General features: G+C 43.3%; 3 pseudogenes; 1 reads left to right on the top strand and 2 right to left on the bottom strand.

Moving 5' to 3' along the window:
- Positions 1–760: 760 nt before the first annotated feature.
- On the bottom strand, positions 761–3,724 carry LOC141584183 (large ribosomal subunit protein eL29 pseudogene; annotated as a pseudogene).
- LOC120363470 (small nucleolar RNA SNORA70) lies at positions 3,240–3,365 on the top strand (annotated as a pseudogene).
- Positions 3,725–4,170: 446 nt separating the features above from the next.
- On the bottom strand, positions 4,171–5,112 carry LOC101042806 (elongation factor 1-delta-like; annotated as a pseudogene).
- Between the last annotated feature and the right edge of the window lie 13,378 nt (positions 5,113–18,490).

Here is an 18,490-nt window from a genome sequence, read left to right as displayed (position 1 = left end):
TATTATTAAGGAGAGGCACAGTGTTGTGCAGATCTCCAGAACGCTTTCATCTGGTGTAACTGAAACTTTATACCTGTGGAAGAGCAAGTCTCCCATTTTCCCTCTCCCCTGCCTGCTGGCAACTGGCAAGGACCGTTCTACTCACTGCTTCCATGAATTCGACTAGTGTAGGTACCTCAGATACGTGGAATCATGCAGTATTTGTCCTTCTGTGACTGGCTTCTTTCACTCAGCACAGGGTCCTCAAAGTTCATCCATGTTGTCACATACAGAAGGATTTTCTTCTTTTTTAAGGCTGAATACTATTCCTCAGTATGTACGTACCACATTTTCTTAATCCACTCACACATCAACAGACATTTAGGTTCTTTCTACCTCTTCACTGTTGTAAATAGTGCTGCAATAAACAGGAAAGCTAGCATCTCTTCAAAATCCTGATTTTAATTCTTTTGGATAAAAACCCAGTAGCAGGATTGATAGATCATGTAAGAGTTCTATTTTTAATTTGTTGAAGAACCTCCATGCAGTTTTCCATAGCAGACGCACCATTTTACATTCCTGCCAAAAGTGTGCAAGGGCTCCTGTGTCTCCACATCCTCACCAACCCGTGTGATCCTTTTTTCTTTTTTCTTTTTTCTTTTTTTTTTTCCTGCCTCAGGTTTATTTGTACAAATAGCACAGGAGGACCCCAGCCCCATGCAGATGGCAGCCCAGGGGGGTCGCACCCAGGCCGTCTGTCCTCATGTTGGCAGACAGATCTCTACTCTGAAGCCTTCGTAGGCACCTGAGCATCTTTGAGAGCCTGAGCTGGAACTGAAGCTGGAGTTGTCGCCTGGGCCTTGGCTTGATCCTGGGTCTTGGTCTTTGGCCGGCACAGCCTGAGCCCCTTGGCAATGTGGGCATGAGCACATTTCCCAAGCTTAGGGCGGGCAATAGAGGCAAGTCAATGGAGCTTGCGGCTGACACCCTTTGGGATTTGGGGCTTAACCTCCTTGGGCTTCACGAGGGCCTTAATGGCCTTGGCACGTGCACGCATGGCCTTGGCATCGTGGGCCTGCGTCTTCTTTAGGCCCTTCTTGTTGTGCTTCTCGGCAAAGTGCACGTTCCTCAGGAACTTGGGGTCCACCCCCTTAAGAGATTCGTATCTTTGTGATCGGGGTTTATTGATACCATTTCTGTGCCATTTTTGGGACTGGTTGTGTGTGGTGTGGTTCTGGGACTTGGCCACGTCTGCACCTTAAGCTGAGGCTCCCGAAGCACCTAGAACCTGAAGGCTTTTTTTCTTTTTCAACAATTGTCTCCCTGACAAATGTGAAGTGATATCTCACTGTGGTTTTTATTTCCATTTTCCTGGTGACTAGTAACAATGAGCGTTATTTTATACACCTGTTCGCCATTTGTATGTCTTCTTTCGAGAAATGTCTATTCGGGTCCTTTGCTCATTTTTCAGTCAGGTTACCTGTTGGCTGTTTTTCCTATTGAGTTTTAGGAGTTCTTTACGTATTTTATATACTAACCTCATATCAGATATGTCGCTTGAAAATATTTTCTCCCATTCTGTAGGTTGCCTTTTCTCTCTGCTGATTGTTTCCTTTGCCGTGCAGAAGCAGCTTTTCAGTTCGATGTAGTCCCACTTGTCTATTTTTACTTTTGTTGCCCATGCAAGACACATAATTCTAATAAAGCAGGAAATAAACATGGCTAGGTGGATGCTTCCTCAACAAGACTCTCTCCAACTCAACCAACAAGCCAAGATCAACCTTTATAGGAAAACACTGAAAGGATTTCCATTGAAAACAGGAAAAATTACAGGTTGTCTTTACCACCATTTTTATTTAGCACAGTGCTAGAGGTACTAGATAGTACAACTAGACACGAGAAATCATAATGGTTATGAAAACTTGAATGGCAGATATAAAAGTATCACCATTTGAAGATTAAATGGTTCTTGGCCCATAAAACCCCAGTAAATCAACTAAAAAGTTATTTCAAATAAGAGAAGGCAATAGGGTTGACTAGATATAAAAGTTAATATGCAGAAATCGATAGTCTTTATATAGGCAATAATCATTTAGAAGATAAAAATGTTGCTTTACTTTAAATAATAAACAAAAATAAAAATGCTTAGGAATTAAAGATGAAATGTGTAACAACTATACGAAGAAAATCTTAAAACACTAAGATATTTGAGGCTAGGTGAGGTGGCTCACACTTGTAATCCTAGCACTTTGGGAGACCAAGGAGAGGTGGATCATTTGAGATCAGGAGTTCAAGACCAGCTTGGCCAACATGGTGAAACCTCGTCTCTACTTAACATACAGAATTAGCCAGGCGTAGTAGCACATGCCTGTAATCCCAGCTACTTGGGAGGCTGAGGCAGAAGCACTGCTCAAACCCAGGAGAGGGAGGTTGCAATGAGCTGAGATCGCATCATTGCACTCCAGCCTGGGCAACAAGAGCAAAAACTCCATCTCAAAAACAAACAAACAAACAAACAAACCCTAAGAGAATTGAAGACAGATTACAAATGGAAAGGCAGACCACATTCATGGGAAGGATGATTCCATAACACACACACAAAATCATAATTCTCTGTTCAAGAGCGTCAAGAGAAATTGACATGATTCTGCCCGTTTTGGGGACACTGGAACTTTAAAGTCCATACCAACCTAGCTGGACATGAATGGCAGTAAGAGTGAATGACCTGCTCCCTCCACCCCGTGGCTGCAGGGCCTCAGTCCGATGGAAGAATTGCACAGCACAGGCCTGGACATGAGTCTGGCTGACTTTGTATGATTAAAAAAAAAAAAAAAGAACGCACAACTGTCCCAGGGTCTATCTCTGCACCACTGGTGAATCCAGTAAACTGAAAGAAATGTAGGGAGGAAAGATAGAGGTGTGGAAACAAAGGAGATAAATTCTAATCCCAACATTTCACTTAGAAATTGTTGACTTTTTCTCTGAGCCTCAGTTTCCTCATCTGTAAAACAAAGGTTACAAATGCCTGCTGCTTAATTCACAGGGTTGTAGCAAAAATAAAAATTGAAATGTGAAGGTGGAACTTTAAAACTATTTTTTATTATTTGGTTTATTATACAAACAAAAACTGAAACGTGAAAATAAAAACTGAAATGTGAAGGTGGAACTTTAAAACTATCATTATTTGGTTTATTATACAAACAAAAGCAATTCATGTTTACTTCATGTTTAACTGGATATCACTAATGACACAGCTCTATCTGCAACTAATTAAGCCAAACGAGTTCCTTTTCTCATGGAGGCCCAGTGTGTAAGCAGCAGCTTTCCTGGTAATATACACAGCCAATTTGGTGGATGGGCTACTCTAAGGGACCTTGGAGACAATCCCATGTATGTTCATGTCTCTGACCTTGCACTACCCCAGTGTGGGCTCCAAACAGCTGTGCGAGGTGCCTTTGGAAAACCCCCAGGCACTGTGGCCAGGGTTCATATTGGACAAGCCATCATGGCATCCGCACCAAGCTGCAGAACAAGGAGCATGTGACTGAGGCCCTACGTAGGGTCAACTTCAAGATCCCTGGCTGCCAGAAAATCCATATCTAAAGAAACAGGCTTTATCAAGTTCAATGCAGATGAATTTGAAGACATGGTGGCTGAGAAGCAGCTCATCCCAGGTGACTGTGGGGTCAAATACTTCCCCAGTCGTGGCCCTCTGGACAAGTGACATGCCCTGCATCTGCATCATGAGGGCTTCCCCTGTGCCACCCCTCCTATTACCCACCAATAAATCCTACTTCCTATCCACTTAAAAAGATAAAAATAAACTTATTCTTCAGCTTTTATTTCTTAAGGAACCTCAGGAATAGACTTTCTCTAGAGCAAACCATTCCAAATTCTTAATGAAGCACCTGCTATGGTTTCCAGTAATTACCCAAAAACGTTGGCTTCCAACCTCTTCCTCCTCTCCTACTGCCTCCTTCCCCTCTTGCAAAATGCAAAATCGTGTATAGAAACATGACTGTGAAACACCTTGAAACACTCATTTATATAAACTATATCTGCTCTTGACTCCCCAGTTAGGGAAGAGCTGCCTGGCCAGGACCAGAGTACAACAGGAGCGAGAAACAAATCTGCATTGCCTTAGAGCCCCCCGGTTTTCTTTTTTCTTTTTCCTTTTTTTTTTTGCCTGTCTCAGTTTTTAATCATGGCAGGGCCTCACACACCCACACGCACACACACACCCCCTCAGGCTTCAGATCTTGTTGAAAGCTGCGAGGTCGACACTCTGCACGTGCTCCTCAAACTTGGTGATCTCCTCCTCCAGCAAGTCCGTCCCCACCTTGCCATCCTCCACCACACACTGAATCTGCAGCTTCCGGATACCGTAGGCCACAGGCACCAGGCTTGGAGGCCCCCCCAGACCAGCCCGTCCAGCTGGATGGAACGCACACAGGACTCCAGCTGGGCCATGTCCGTCTCATCATCCCAAGGCTTGACATCCAGCAGGATGGAGGACTTGGCCACCAGCGCGGGCTTCTTGGCCTTCTTCTCCGCGTACTGCCGCAGCCGCTCCTCCCCCAGCTGGGCCGCCTCCTTGTCCTCCTCCTCATTGTCGCTGCCAAACAGGTGAATGTCATCATCCTCGTCATCCTCTGCTGGTGTGGCTGGCTTCTTTGTTGGGGGCTCCACTTGGCGCATGGAAGACACGTGCTGCGTCTTCGGGGCTGTGGCCCGGTGGCCGGGTGAGCTCTTCTCCAGCACATTCAGCCAGGCCTCCAGCTTGGGGACAGCCTGCTGCAGCTCCTGCACCAGGCCACGCAGGCTCTGGTTCTCCACTTCCAGACTGGCGATCCGGACAACGCGCTCGCTGTGGTCTCCGCTGGGGCTGCTGGAGGCCCCGGGGCCTGAGCTTCCGGCCAGGATTTCTGGATGTTCTCTCTGGCTCTGGCAATGCCACGGAGGATCACGCTGGCGCCGTTCTCCTGGCGGGAAACACCAGCCACGGGCCCATTCATGTGCTCGTAGAATCTCCTTTCTGCATCCTCATATTTGAACTTGTCGAACCAGATCTTCTCATGTACTAGGAAGTTTGTAGCCATTTTTCTCAGGCCAGCCAAGGACGCGGCGACCAGGGAGGAGCCAGATTTTCAAATTTAATTGATTTCCACAACGTAGTCTATCCAGTCCTGATACAAACTGAGGCTTGTAAATGAAGTGGTGATCAGAGAAGGGAATTACAGAGTTCAAGATCTTGTCAAGCATGGCCACATCTACAGGTTGTTGAAGTGGAATGGAGATAAAGAGAATTCTGATGGGAAATGGGAAGTTATTTTTAATAACTGAAGCCCTTATTAAGGGTCTATGTAACAAATTTCTAGATAAATACCCTTCTCACTAAAGAGTAGAGGGTTTGTTTTTGTTTTTTTGAGACAGGGTCTCACTTTGTCACCCAGGCTGGAGTGCAGTGGCACAACCTCCTAGGTTCAAGCAATCCTCCCGCCTTAGCCTAACCAAGTAGCTGGGACTACAGGCACATGCCACCACGCTTAGGTAATTTTTGTATATTTTGGAAAGACAGAGTTTCGCCATGTTGCCAGGTTTGTCTTGAACTCCTGAGCTCAAGCGATCCACCCGCCTTGACCTCCCAAAGTGCTAGGATTACAACCATGAGCCACCGCCCAGCCAGGAGTAGAGTTGAGATGTGGTAACCATGGAGGGGCAGAGTAACAATAGGTGGGCGGATACAGTTGCGACTCAGTGTGTAAAGTCTTTTCTTTGGAAGGCTGTCTATTGATGACACCTTACATTTCGAGCATGGCAAAACAATGATGAATGTAAAATTCAGCCCACTCTTACCACACATAACACACTCAAGATTGGGTGAGCCTATCAAGCCGAAGAATAAATGAAGTGCAACAGAGATCCAGGCTGCCCCTACCGCCCCCATGTGGCTCAGAGAAAGCGTTAGCAATAAACACTTATTTATAATGAGAAACAGATGAAATATGGAAGGAAATGATGGCATGACTGGATTTCCTGAAAGGTACATTAACAAAGTAATAAAACACAAGGTAGCTTTATAAACAGCACTAGTAAGTTTGACATAAATGCCTGCCATGACCTTTTGTGCTTTTGAGCTATTTCAGTTACAGTAACATCAGAGAAGGTGGCCAAAACCATTTCCTATTAATTCAAACGTTTTCCTATTCATGTGAATCAAGGCATAAAAACCAATGCACACTTCATATTCAGACATACTCAGAAATGCTATACATAGACACACATATGGAGAAAAAATATAGAGGCCCTGTGATCTCATTTGCTTTATAAAATGCTGTATTAAGGGCACCAGTAAATACATATAGTCTAGGGAAGTAAAGAGCAGACTTCATTAGGCAGTTAGAAAACGTAAGTCCCCAAACTGGCATTCCTAAGCCATACAAGTTGGAATAACTTCACCAAAATTTGTCCTAAATAATTAATAAATCAAACACGTTTTTCCTTAAAGCTGAGGATTTTGCAACATTGAATAACCATTTTATTACTATTAAAATTCATGAACCCCTCTAGTATATTTGAAATTTTTAATCCTAAATTGTTTAACTCTTAGAAATAAGGGAAACAGTATTATTCTATCCCACATTCTCAAAAATATTTCTTCATCTCACTTTGGCGACCTGATTGCTATCAAGAAAAGCAATTTCCTTTAACATTTTAGTCCACTGCCAAAAGCTTTTCCTGTACTTTATCTTGGTTATGTATCATGGTGTTGCCCCAGTACCCATGTGGGAATTGCTGGCAGGCAAGGCCTAGGCGAGACAGCTAGGAAATAGGAAGAGAATGAATGTTTTAGGAACTTGGGCCTTAATGAGGGACACACATCAGAGTAACATGAAAAGCCATTTCAAAATATCGATGTTCCATGAAACAGCCACATATGCATAGCAATTCCCCACACAGAAGGAGCCGAGAAACCAAAGAATGGACAGACAAATTCAGTTTGACGTTACATGGTTATTTTATTGGGGAATTTACAGACAGATGCCTGGTCTTGGGTGGCCGCAAGATAGGTAGATCTCCGCACTGTGACCTCCAACCCAAGGGCTCTGTATCATCAGGAAACAGAACAATGTTTCAGAGGGAATGTGTAGGAATTTGCTTAAGAGCAGGATTTGCAGTAACTATGAGGTCCTAAGGGTAGGATTTATGAAAAGTACATCTTCTCCAACAAGAAACAATAGATAAACTGGAAATATTAGAAGCATTCCTAGAACAGGGGTTCATCAGAAGCCAACATAGCAGATTAGCTTCCGAGATGAAGTTCCTTTGGCTTCCACAATAGGTCTGGGGCTCATCCCCCGGGATACTAATTCCCTACAAATGTCATTGGTGGTCATGGGCTTCTTTTTCACAGTGGCTGTCAGAACACTGGGGGCCAGGTTTGCGCCCCGCTCCCTGAGTCAGGTGTGTACAAGCTGCGGCCCAGCTTGTGGCTTGTATGCTATTGTCACTCCTGGCTCACCTTGCTTTCCTTCCCATATTTTCCATTTGCTTATTTTCTTACTTATTTTCAGTTTAATCTTGCTAAATTGGTTGGGTGCGGTGGTGCATGCCTGTAACCCCCGCACTTTGGAAGCAGCCTTGAATTCTTTTTTACAATGTGGAGAATTCTTTAGAAGCTGCTTTAGAAGTAGCCTTGAATTCTTTTTTACATTGTGGTGAATAAGTGATGAGTAAATATAATGAGACAGGATAGAGTTTTCCTTTTCTTTTTTTTTTTTTTTTTTTTTTTTTGAGACTGAGTCTCATTCTGTTGCTCAGGCTGGAGTGGAGTGGTACAATCTCAGCTCACCACAACCTCCGCCTCCTGGGTTCAAGTGATTCTCCTGGCTCAGCCTCCTGAGTAGCTAGGATTACAAGCATGTACCACCACGCTCAGCTAATTTTTGTATTTTTAGTAGAGACGGGGTTTCACCGTGTTGGTTAGATTTGTCTCAAATTCCTGACCTCGTGATCCACCCATCTCAGCCTCCCAAAGTGCTGGGATTATAGGTGTGAGCCTGAATTCTTTTTTACAATGTGGAGAATAAGTCAATGAGTGAATAATAATGGGACAGGCCAGATTTTTCCATAAAGGAATGTTCTATCCTTTCCAGGACCTTTTTCTCTCCCTGCAGAATCCCAGTGCTATGCTATTCTCTCCTGATCTCATCAACCTAGTCTCAAAACCATCGTTAACAGCCAGAATAAACATAAATCAATGTGTTACCATTCTGAGAGGTATCTGCCTTTTCTCTTATAGCAACATAAGATGTACTACATCTTAAAACAATTTCAGATATCAAGGAAAGACAAAAGTAGGGGAAGTAATCACAGACAACTGTCTTCCCAATCCTGCAAGTATTATATCACTCACCTAGGATTATTTCTGCTTGGGACATTTTAAAGGAGAGTTGAATAGTTTCAATAACAATGTTAATTTACTGCTTTTAAACTTTTTAAAAAATCTTTTAGAGACGGGGTCTTGCTTTGTCACCTAGGCTGTAGTGTAGTACAATGTCATTGTCATAGTTCACTGTGGCCCCAGACTCCCAGGCTCAAGCGTTTTTCCCACCTCAGCTTCCTGAGCAGCTGAGACTACAGGTGTGCACCAGTGCACCTAATTTTTTTATTTTTTATTTTTGTACAGATGGGGTCTCACTGTGTTGTCCAGGCTGGTCTCCAACAGCTGAGCTCAAGTGATCCTCCTGCCTCTGCCCCCGAAGTGCTGGGATTACAGGCATATGTCACTACATCCAGCCAGTTTATTGCTTTATTGATAGACTTCTGTGAGTCATGTGAATAACCAAATGAATAAAGATGATGAAGAAAGAGATAACTGTGAGAAAATTGAAAGATGATTTGGAGAGAGATAGTAGGCACTGACTATCCATTAATGTAGATAGGAGATAGAAGAGATCCAAAATATTCATGGAGAAAATGTTAAACAAGAATGTCTTGACTATTGTTAGTCCAGACTGAGAGACTGAGGGTGAACTTTAAATCACAGGGCCATACACGTAAAAGCAGGAACTGCTGTGGGGTTGCTTTGTATTTTGGAGAGAATTTTGACCTCTTTGTTTGGACTCCCCTGTGTGGACTCAGTATCAAGGTTGCTGTGAAGGGTTAAATTGTGTCTCCCCAGAAAGATATGTTGAAGCTCGAACTTCCAGCACATGTGAACATAGACTTGTCAGATTGCAGACATAATCAAGTTAAAAATGAGGTCCTACTGGACTGTGGGAGTCCTCCTCCAGTGTAAAAGGGGTTTCCTAGGGTTATTCAGGGCACAACCTGTACAGCGGAATGAGGTGGCCCTGGGAGCAATACGGAAGATGCTCAAGCGAGGTATTGTTGGCAGTATTTATTTATTTAGAGACAGAGCTTAGCTCTGTCACCCAGGCTGGAGTGCAATGGCGCGATCTCAGCTCACTGCAGCCTCTGTCTCCTGAGTTTAAGCGATTCTCCTGCCTCAGCCTCCCGAGTAAGTGGGATTACAGGCGCCTGCCACCATGCGTGGCTCATTTTTTTTTTCTTTTTTTTTTTTTTTGTATTTTTATTAGAGAAGGGCTTTCCCCATGTTGGCCAGCCTGGTCTCAAACTCCTGGCCTCAAGTGATCACCACCAGCCCCCCCAGCAACCCCGCTCCCACCCTCAGCCTCCCAAAGTGCTGGGATTACAGGCATGAGCCACTGTACCCAGAGTTGAAAGTATTTAAAGGGAAGAAGTTAGAGTTCTTGTTTAAAAGAAAAGGATGACTCTTCCCAGAGAAAATATAAGATATGGGTGGTTTAGTTTGTATCACTTAGGCCACTGACCTAAGATGACTTAATAAACTATTCATGTGACTGGGCATGGTTGCTCACACCTATAATCCCAGCACTTTGGGAGGCCAAGGTGGGCAGATCACCTGAGGTCAGGAGTTCGAGACCAGCCTGACCAACATGGAGAAACCCCATCTCTACAAAAATACAAAATTACCCAGCCATGGTGGTGGACAGCATAATCCCAGCTACTCAGGAGGCTGAGGCAGGTGAATCACTTGAACCTTGGAGGCGGAGGTTGGGAGGTTGTGGTGAGTTGAGATCGCACCATGTACTCCAGCCTGGGCAATGAGAGCCAAACTCCATCTCAAAAAAAAAAAAAAAATTATTTATGGGACATACACTTATATATTTGCACATTTATACATATATATATATAAATCTATATACATGCAAATTCTTTTTCAGAATGGCCGTCAGAACATGGGGAGCCACGTTCTGATATATATGGATTGGATTTTTCAATAAAATAAAATTGTTTCGTTGTACAAATTTTTCTTATGGTTGATTTATTTTCCTTTGTAGATACATATTTTAGTTCATTCAAACTAGATTTAAGTGAACTTTTACAAGAGACAGGGTGGAAATGGAGATTTGAGAAAAGGTGAAATAAATAAATAAGAGAAAGAGAGAACTTGCTATTAATAAACCTGCCAAGAAAGGAAATGAGATTTCGGAAATATGCTGCATGTGGTAGAAAATCCAAGATTTTTTAAAAAGGAGAGCATTGTTCACAAGAGTATTAAAGTGATCGTTTTATTATGCTTCAAATGTATTTAAGACCTAAAGAGACAGTGTGCCTTCCCTTTCAGCTACAAAAAAAAAAAAAATCCCAAAGAAGAAACACGCCACACCTGCCTGTCTAAAACATTCATGGCCTGAACTTGCTCCAGACCTCCCACGTCCTACACCTTCAGTTATTTTCTGCCCCCCAGGGCAGGATGGGGAGATCATACATTTACCCACTGTTTCCCAAAAGCTTTGACATTTCACAGATTAAATGGCTTATGATCCCAAAAGTTTAGGATCAAAACAAAATTCTCATAAAAGAAAGGTAGAGGTAAAAGAGTAAGAGATGGAGCGGGTGATACAGCCCTGGAGTCTGGTGTTATTTCTGGTTCTCTTGGAGAATAAATACCATGGTAACCTACCAGTCTCCTGGTGAGGCTTTAACCAGGTCTCAACAGAAAGAACCAGGACTTTATTGAGGGTGTCCCGTCCCAAACTCAGTTATGTGGAGCTCTATAGTAAGTACAGGGTCTGAAAGGAGAATCATTCAACACCTTCTATATATCAGACACTAAAAATAAAAACTCAGCTGGCAGAGTAGCTCATGCCTGTAATCCCAACAATTTGGCAAGCAGAGGTGGAAGGACTGCTTGATCCCAGGAGTTGGAGGTGACAGTAAGCCATGATCAAGCTACTGCACTGCGGCCTGGGTGACAGAGTAAGACTCTGTCTCAAATAATAATAAGTAAATAAATAAATAAATAATAAAAATAGGCCAAGTGCAGTGGGTCATGCCTGCAATTCTAGTACTTTGGGAGACTGAAGCAGGTGGATCACTTGAGCTCAGGAGTTCAAGACCAGCCTGGGCAGCGTGGTGAAGCCCCATCTCTACAAAACATACAAAAATTAACTGGGCATGGTGGCATGTGCCTGTGGTCACAGGTATTTGGGAGGCTGAGGTGGAAGGATCACTTGAACCTGGGAGGCAGAAGTTACAGTGAGCTGTGATTGTGCCACTGCACCCCAGCCTGGGTGATGGAGTGAGACCCAGTGTCAAAATAAATAAATAAAAGAAAGAAAGAAATACAAACTAAAGCAGAGAACATCTTTCCCTTTGGGAGTTAAATTATATGCCATACACCCTTGGGCAATACTAAACCTCTACTGGCCTCATGTATAAAATGGGGATTGTTCATAATCTCATTTCAAAGATAAAGTTCCTGGGGAAGACGGTAGATTTCCCTTAAAGGTTAGCCTTCCTCTCCCACTTCAAGATGTGACTTGAGGATGGCTTCTTGACCCCAAGCCCTCTCTGTGACTACTACCATCGCATGGTAGTGCACTTAATAATGGATTTAGATTGTTGAATGTGAAAAAACAAGATCATGTTGAAAATACTGTTATAAATCTGATTATATTCATTTAGTCTCTATTAGAAAACTTGCTACTAATTTGTTCATTTTTTTCCACTCCTGGTTATTATTCAGCTCTTCACTCTTTTTTTATTGTGGTAAAATATACATAATACAAAACTTCTTATTTTAAATGTACAGTGCAGTAGCATTAAGCACAATCACAAGGCCAGGCACGGTTGGTTCATGCCTGTGAACCCAGCACTTGTGGGAGGCCAAGGTGGCGGGTCATTTGAGGTCAGGAGTTCAAGACCAGCATGACCAACATGATGAAACCGCAACTCTACTAAAAACACAAAAATTAGCCAGGCATGGTGGTGAATACCTGTAATCCCAGCTACTCAGGAGGCTGAGGCAGGTGAATTACTTGAACCCCGAAGGCAGAGGTTGCAGTGAGCTAAGATTATGCCATTGTACTCCAGCCTGGGTGACAGAATGAGACACCATCTCGGGGGTGGGGGTGGGGGGTGGGAAGTAAGAAAGAAGGATCAGAAGCAAGGATTGAAGAAGGAGGAGAAGGAGGAAGAAGAGGAGGAGGAGATAAAGGGGAGAAGGGGGGAGGTGGAGGAGAAGGGAGGGGGAGAGGAGGAGAAAGGCCAGAAGAAAAAGAACCAGAAGCATAGATGGAAGAAGAGGAGGAGGAGAAGCAGCAGCAATAGAAGGGGAAGAGGAGGAGGAGGAGGAAAGAAAAGAAGAAGAAGAAGGAGGAGGGAGAGGAGGAGGAGGAGAAGGAGGAAGGGAGGGAGCAGGAGGAGGAGAGGGAGGAGGGAGGAGAAAGGAGGAAGGAGGAAGAAAGAAAAAAGGGAAGGAAGGAGGAAGAAGAAGAAGAAAACTGAGGGAAGTACCCATCTTACAGGTCAAAAGACAGTGTGGTATTAGCACAAGGATGGGTCTCTAGACCAGCAGAATTAAACAGAGAGAAGAAACAGATCCAAACATATACAGCCACCTGACTCCTCTGTAATTCACTGAAGGATGGTCTTGGAATAAATGATACTGAGGCATTTGGATAGTCAAACAAAAATAACTTTGCCTCTGTCTCATGTCACACGCAAAAATTATACTGTAATAGATCACAGACCTAAGCGATCAAATTTCTAGAAGGAAACATGCGTGAGTAGAGTATCTTTGTGACCTTAGATAGGAAAATATTTCTTAAACAAAACACAAAAAGAATTAGCCATCAAGATTGATACACTGTTAGAACATGTGGGAAAGGGGGTAAAAAAGATTGAGAAATTGACCTTCATTAAAATTGAGAGTGAGATAGGAAGACATAGACTGAAAGAATAGATACTTGCACTATATACAACTGACAATGAGTTCATATCCAGAATATGTTAAGAACTCCTATAATAAATAAGAAAAAGACAGTTAATCACATTTTAAAATGGTCAAAAGACTTAATCAGACACTTTAACCAAAGAGGATGTTAAAAGAACACACAGATGGAAAGGTGCCAACACCCATTAGTCGCCACAGAAATTCGAATTAAAACTACAACACAGCACCTTTTATCTACTAACAGGATGGTGACAATTTAAAAAGACTGACAACTGGCTGGGAGCCAGGGTTTACGCCTGTAATCCCAGCACTTTGGGAGGCAGAGGCAGGAGTATCACCTGAGGTCAGCAGATCGAGACCAGCCTGGCCAACATGGTGAAACCCCATCTCTACTAAAAATACAAAAATTAGCTGGGTGTGGTGGTGCGTGCCTGTAATCCTGGCTATTTGAGAGGCTGAGGCAGGAGAATTCCTTGAACCCAGGAGGCGGAGGTTGCAGTGAGCTGAGATCGCGCCATTGCACTCCAGCCTGAGCAACGAGAGCAAAACTCCATCTCAAAAAAAAAAGACTGAAAATAACAAATTTTGGTAAGAACATTAGGCATCTGGAGCTCTCTTAAATGGCTCTTGGAAGCATAAGTAGGTACAACCAGTTTGGAAAATGCTTGATAGTACTTTTAAAGCCAAAGTTATGTATCCCTTCTGACCCAACAATTTCACTTCTAAACGTAAGCAGAGCGGCAAGGAGTGCATGTGTACACCGAGAGACACGCACAGGAGAGCTCACGGAAGCTTTATTTAAGCTTTATTTAAACGAGCATAAAATTGGAAACAACTCAAATGTCTACCAAGAGTAAAAATGATACATTGTGAAATATTAATACAAAGAATTTGTGGTATCTTCTGCACTGTCAGGAAAAAAAACTATGAATCTCACAGACATAATGTTGAATAAGTCAAAAGTAGAGTGTATACTGTATGATTTTACTTAAAGCTTAAAATCAGGCAAAACTAATGGAAGGCAATAAGCATGACACTAATGGCTCCATTGGTGGAATACTAAATGAGAAGGCAGGGATGGAGCCCTCTGAGGTCCTGGCCATGTTCCAGATTTTGATCGTCATACTAGTTAGAAAGGTATACGCATTTATGAAATTGTATTATATGTAAAATTCACACTTAAGATTTGTGCCCCTTTCTTTACATAAGCTATACTTCCAATTTAAAAGCAACCATTAAATCACAATCTTTTTTTTTTTTTCTTTTGAGACAGGGTCTTGCTCTGTCACCCAGGGCGAAATGCAGGAGGAAGTGGAGGAGGCAGGAACATGGCTCACCACAGCCTCAAACTCCTGGACTCAAGCCATCCTCCCACCTCGGAATGCCGTGTAGCTGGGATCACACACACACACTGCCATGCCTGCCTAACTTTTTCATTGTATTGTGGAGACTGGGTCTCACCATCTTGTGAAGGCTGGTCTTGAACTCCTGGGCTTAAGTGATCCTCCCACCTGGGCCTCTCTAAGTGCTGTGATTACAGATGTGAGCCCCCACGCCCAGTCAGCAACATTTTATTGAATGCCAGACATTCTATAGAAAAGCTGCAGGGGCGCTGGATGATGCTATCTTCTATCTTCTATCCCTCAGGGATCAAAGTGCAAACAGAAGGTGAAGCTCATCTCAGTGACCTATGCTTATCTCCAATATTCTTCCCTTGAGTCCTTACTACCTCTATGCCTTCCAGCAGATGGTTTTGGCACTATATCTGGTTTTTCTAGATTTCCTTGATGGGAGCATGGTCTGCTACAAACTATACCCTTCTAGCCAAAATCAGAAATCTTTTCACTAAATTATAAACATTAGGCTGGGCACAGTGGCTCACGTCTGTAATCTCAGCACTTTGGGAGGGTGAGATGGATGAATCACTTGAGCCCAGGAGTTAGAGACCAACCTGGACAACACAGTGAATCCCTGTCTCTACAAAAAATATAAAAATTGGCTGGGCACACCAGCTACTCAGGACGCTGAGGTGGCAGGATTGCTTGAGCCCAGAAGGTAAAGGCTGCAGTGAGCTGTGATCACACCACTGCCCTCCAGCCTGGGTGACAGAGTGAGACCCTGTCTCAAAAAAAAAAAAAAGACATTACAGACATAGTAATGCTTACAGAAGTTACATTTTTAACATTGGCATTTCAAGAGTTAAATGCAGATGGCAGCCGTTCTGAGGAAAAGAGAAAGTGCTAATAGCTTCATTTTATAAAGTGGTCTGTGATAATTCTAGAAATAAAAGTACAGGCAAGTTACTAACAGGCTAAAGCTGCACAATTCATGGGATGGGATCCAAATGTGCTTTGCTTTATTTTTCCCTTACTCCTTGCAAGTGTCTTCAGTGTTGTTCTGCTTCTCCTGCTCCAGATGACATCTTGGACTAAACCCCTGACATTTCTGCTCCCTGACAGGTAATAGACATACCACTGTTGGAAAGGCCCAACACGGTCTGGCAGGTGCCTAGAACTGTCTGTTTCTTTCATGGTACTTGCGGAGGCTGACCTATGAGCATCTCTCTGGGTGAAATACCTGTGATGTGAGTGGTGGCTCACCTTCAGCTACCTCTCTGCACTCAACCCTTGGTTCTCTAGCAACCTACTCAAGAAGGAGGCTGATTATTGGCATCCATCAGCTTCCCAGTCTGTCCTCTTGGGACTTTAAGTGGCTCCAGAGTTCACTCTGCCATGTGGTCCACATCTGGTCCATTGGAAACACTCATGCTGTAGAAGAATGCAGTTATATCTGAGTGGAACAGCCACCCTCTCGTATTCCACCTTCCAAGCTGCTTCCTGACTCACCATCTAACCTTCGGTGTCCTTCAGACTTCCTAGAATAGGAATTAATACTAGTCCACTCTGTCCCCCAAATCCCTGGGGATACATTGGGAGCCCCCACACACACCCATCCCTGCCGTTTGGTCCAGGGAAAGTTCTCTTACGTTTATTTTGAGGAAATGAGGCAGGTGATCTCCGTCTCAGTCCCTTGGTGGGATATGTAGATGAAGCTCACAGTCAACCTTCTCCAAAGAAAGCTTCCTTGCACAATGCTCTCATCCACCACACTCCAGCGCTTTTATATTCACCATGAAGTCGTGGGTAAGAAGGAGCTTGAGAGTCATTAACCGAAGTGTTGACCATTTCCTTTGTAATCTGCATACAGGATTTGGCTTCACATCCATTTTGGCATCTATCTTATTGGCCCCTTGGTTAAAATGAGGACAGGAAGCATCCTACTTTCCCTACTGTTACAAGTACATTGCTTCAGGTTATGATTATGGCAAATAGAACAACCGAAGTTCTCAAATGCAAATGCATACCATGGCAGGCAGCTAAAGCCAGGCATGAAACACACTTTGACATGAGAAAGACTATTGGACTTGCTCTGTCAATTTTAATTTTCCCACATGGGTATGGGGAAACATTATGTTTGCTAATAAGAAAAGAAAGAGACCAATGATGAGAAATGGCAATTTACACTCAGCCTCAGCACTAAAGAGCAATAAGGAGTGAGGGCATCTGGGGAAAACTGGAAATCCGAGTGACTGACGGTCATTATTCAGCTCAGGTCAACAGCTGCCATAAAATAATGCAAACCTAGTTTGAATATTTGATTAATTTTCAAGACAAGTAGGAAAATCTACATTTTTATATTTAACCTGATCATTTAAATGTCGGCTCAAACTTTTTTCAACAGTGTGCAAGTCAAACAAAACTACCCATTTATGCCTTTTGCGAGAGAGACACTAAAATAGTGAGCTGAAAACTCATGTATCAGAGCTGAAAGTCAGAAAGTACTTCTTTAAATTGATGCATTTATAAATAGTGATTTTAGCACAGTAGTTAGACCTGTGAAGAAAACTGAAGAAACAGAAAGGGTTAAGAGTGTGTTAAGAGTGGTTAAGAGTGGTTATCTTTAAGAACAGCATAAGAAAAACTATAGTTTTTATTGTTTATACTCTTTTTGTTGTTTAAATTTTGTTCTTATTACCTTGGGAAAAAATTAAAAATAAAAAGGAATCAAAAATCCCTCCACAAAAACCCAACTCTGATTTGACTTCCTTAGCTGGCACGTGTGTTTCTATCATCAGAAAACAGAAACCGCCACATCCCCGCTGCACCAAGCCCATAACAGCAACTCCACCAGCTCTGCAGAAATGGTAACTGTGCAACGGTTCATCAAGTTCTGTGCCTGGCTTCTGCATCTGTCTCCTCCTATCTCACACTGGGTTGCTCAATATCTTGTTCTTTGCATATGCCTAATTCTTTCTGGCTCCTCAGGGAGGGCGATGACCATATCTGAGGACTTGCAGAGCATATCCCCAACTCAAGGACCACATGGAGCAGCCTGGAGGCCTCCTCCGGCCCCACCAATATTCAGTGACTACCATGGCATTTTATCACCAAGCTTTCTACCGCCTCCCACCGCCCCAGCCTCAATAATCTATCACCATCCTTGCGGCTACATCTCTGCTCACAAAACCCTCTGAGATAGCCCCAACCACCCCCACTCACACCTCTAGAACACCTTTGTCTTTGTGGGTTCTCCATCCAGATTACAGGACCACAAGTCTGCATCCTCCCTTGAGCAGAACCTTTCCCCCATCCACGAAACAAGAGTCATTTGTCATCAGCTTCCTTCCAACAAAAAGATGGCCCAGAAAGATGGTCCAGGGATTACTCCTATCCCAGAATGATATAAACTACAAGGTTTGTGTTTTAATAAAGATGGCTAGGCTGGGCACTGTAGCTCCTCCCTGTAATCCCAGCACTTTGAGAGGTATAGATGGGCAGATCACTTGACATCAAGAGTTCAAGACCAGCCTGGCCAAAATGGTAAAAAACCTCGTCTCTACTAAAAATACAAAAATTAGCCAGGTGAGGTGGCAGTTGCCTGTAATCTTAGCTACTTGGGAGGCTGAGGCAGGGAGAATTGCTTGAACCTGGGAGACAGAGGCTGCAGTGAGCCAAGATCACACCACTGTACTCCAGCCTGGGTGACAGAGCGAGACTCCATCTAAAAAAAAAAATATATATATATATATATATATATATATATATATATATAGACTAAAACACAAATCTTGTAGTTTATATCATTCTGGGATAGGAGTAATCACTGGATCATCTTTCTGGGCCACCTTTTTGTTGAAAGAAAGCTGATGAGTGGTTGAGTGTT

Source organism: Saimiri boliviensis, chromosome 4 (assembly GCF_048565385.1).
Source record: "Saimiri boliviensis isolate mSaiBol1 chromosome 4, mSaiBol1.pri, whole genome shotgun sequence".
Lineage (NCBI taxonomy): Eukaryota > Metazoa > Chordata > Mammalia > Primates > Cebidae > Saimiri > Saimiri boliviensis.
This window is presented reverse-complemented; position numbering and strand designations above follow the sequence as displayed.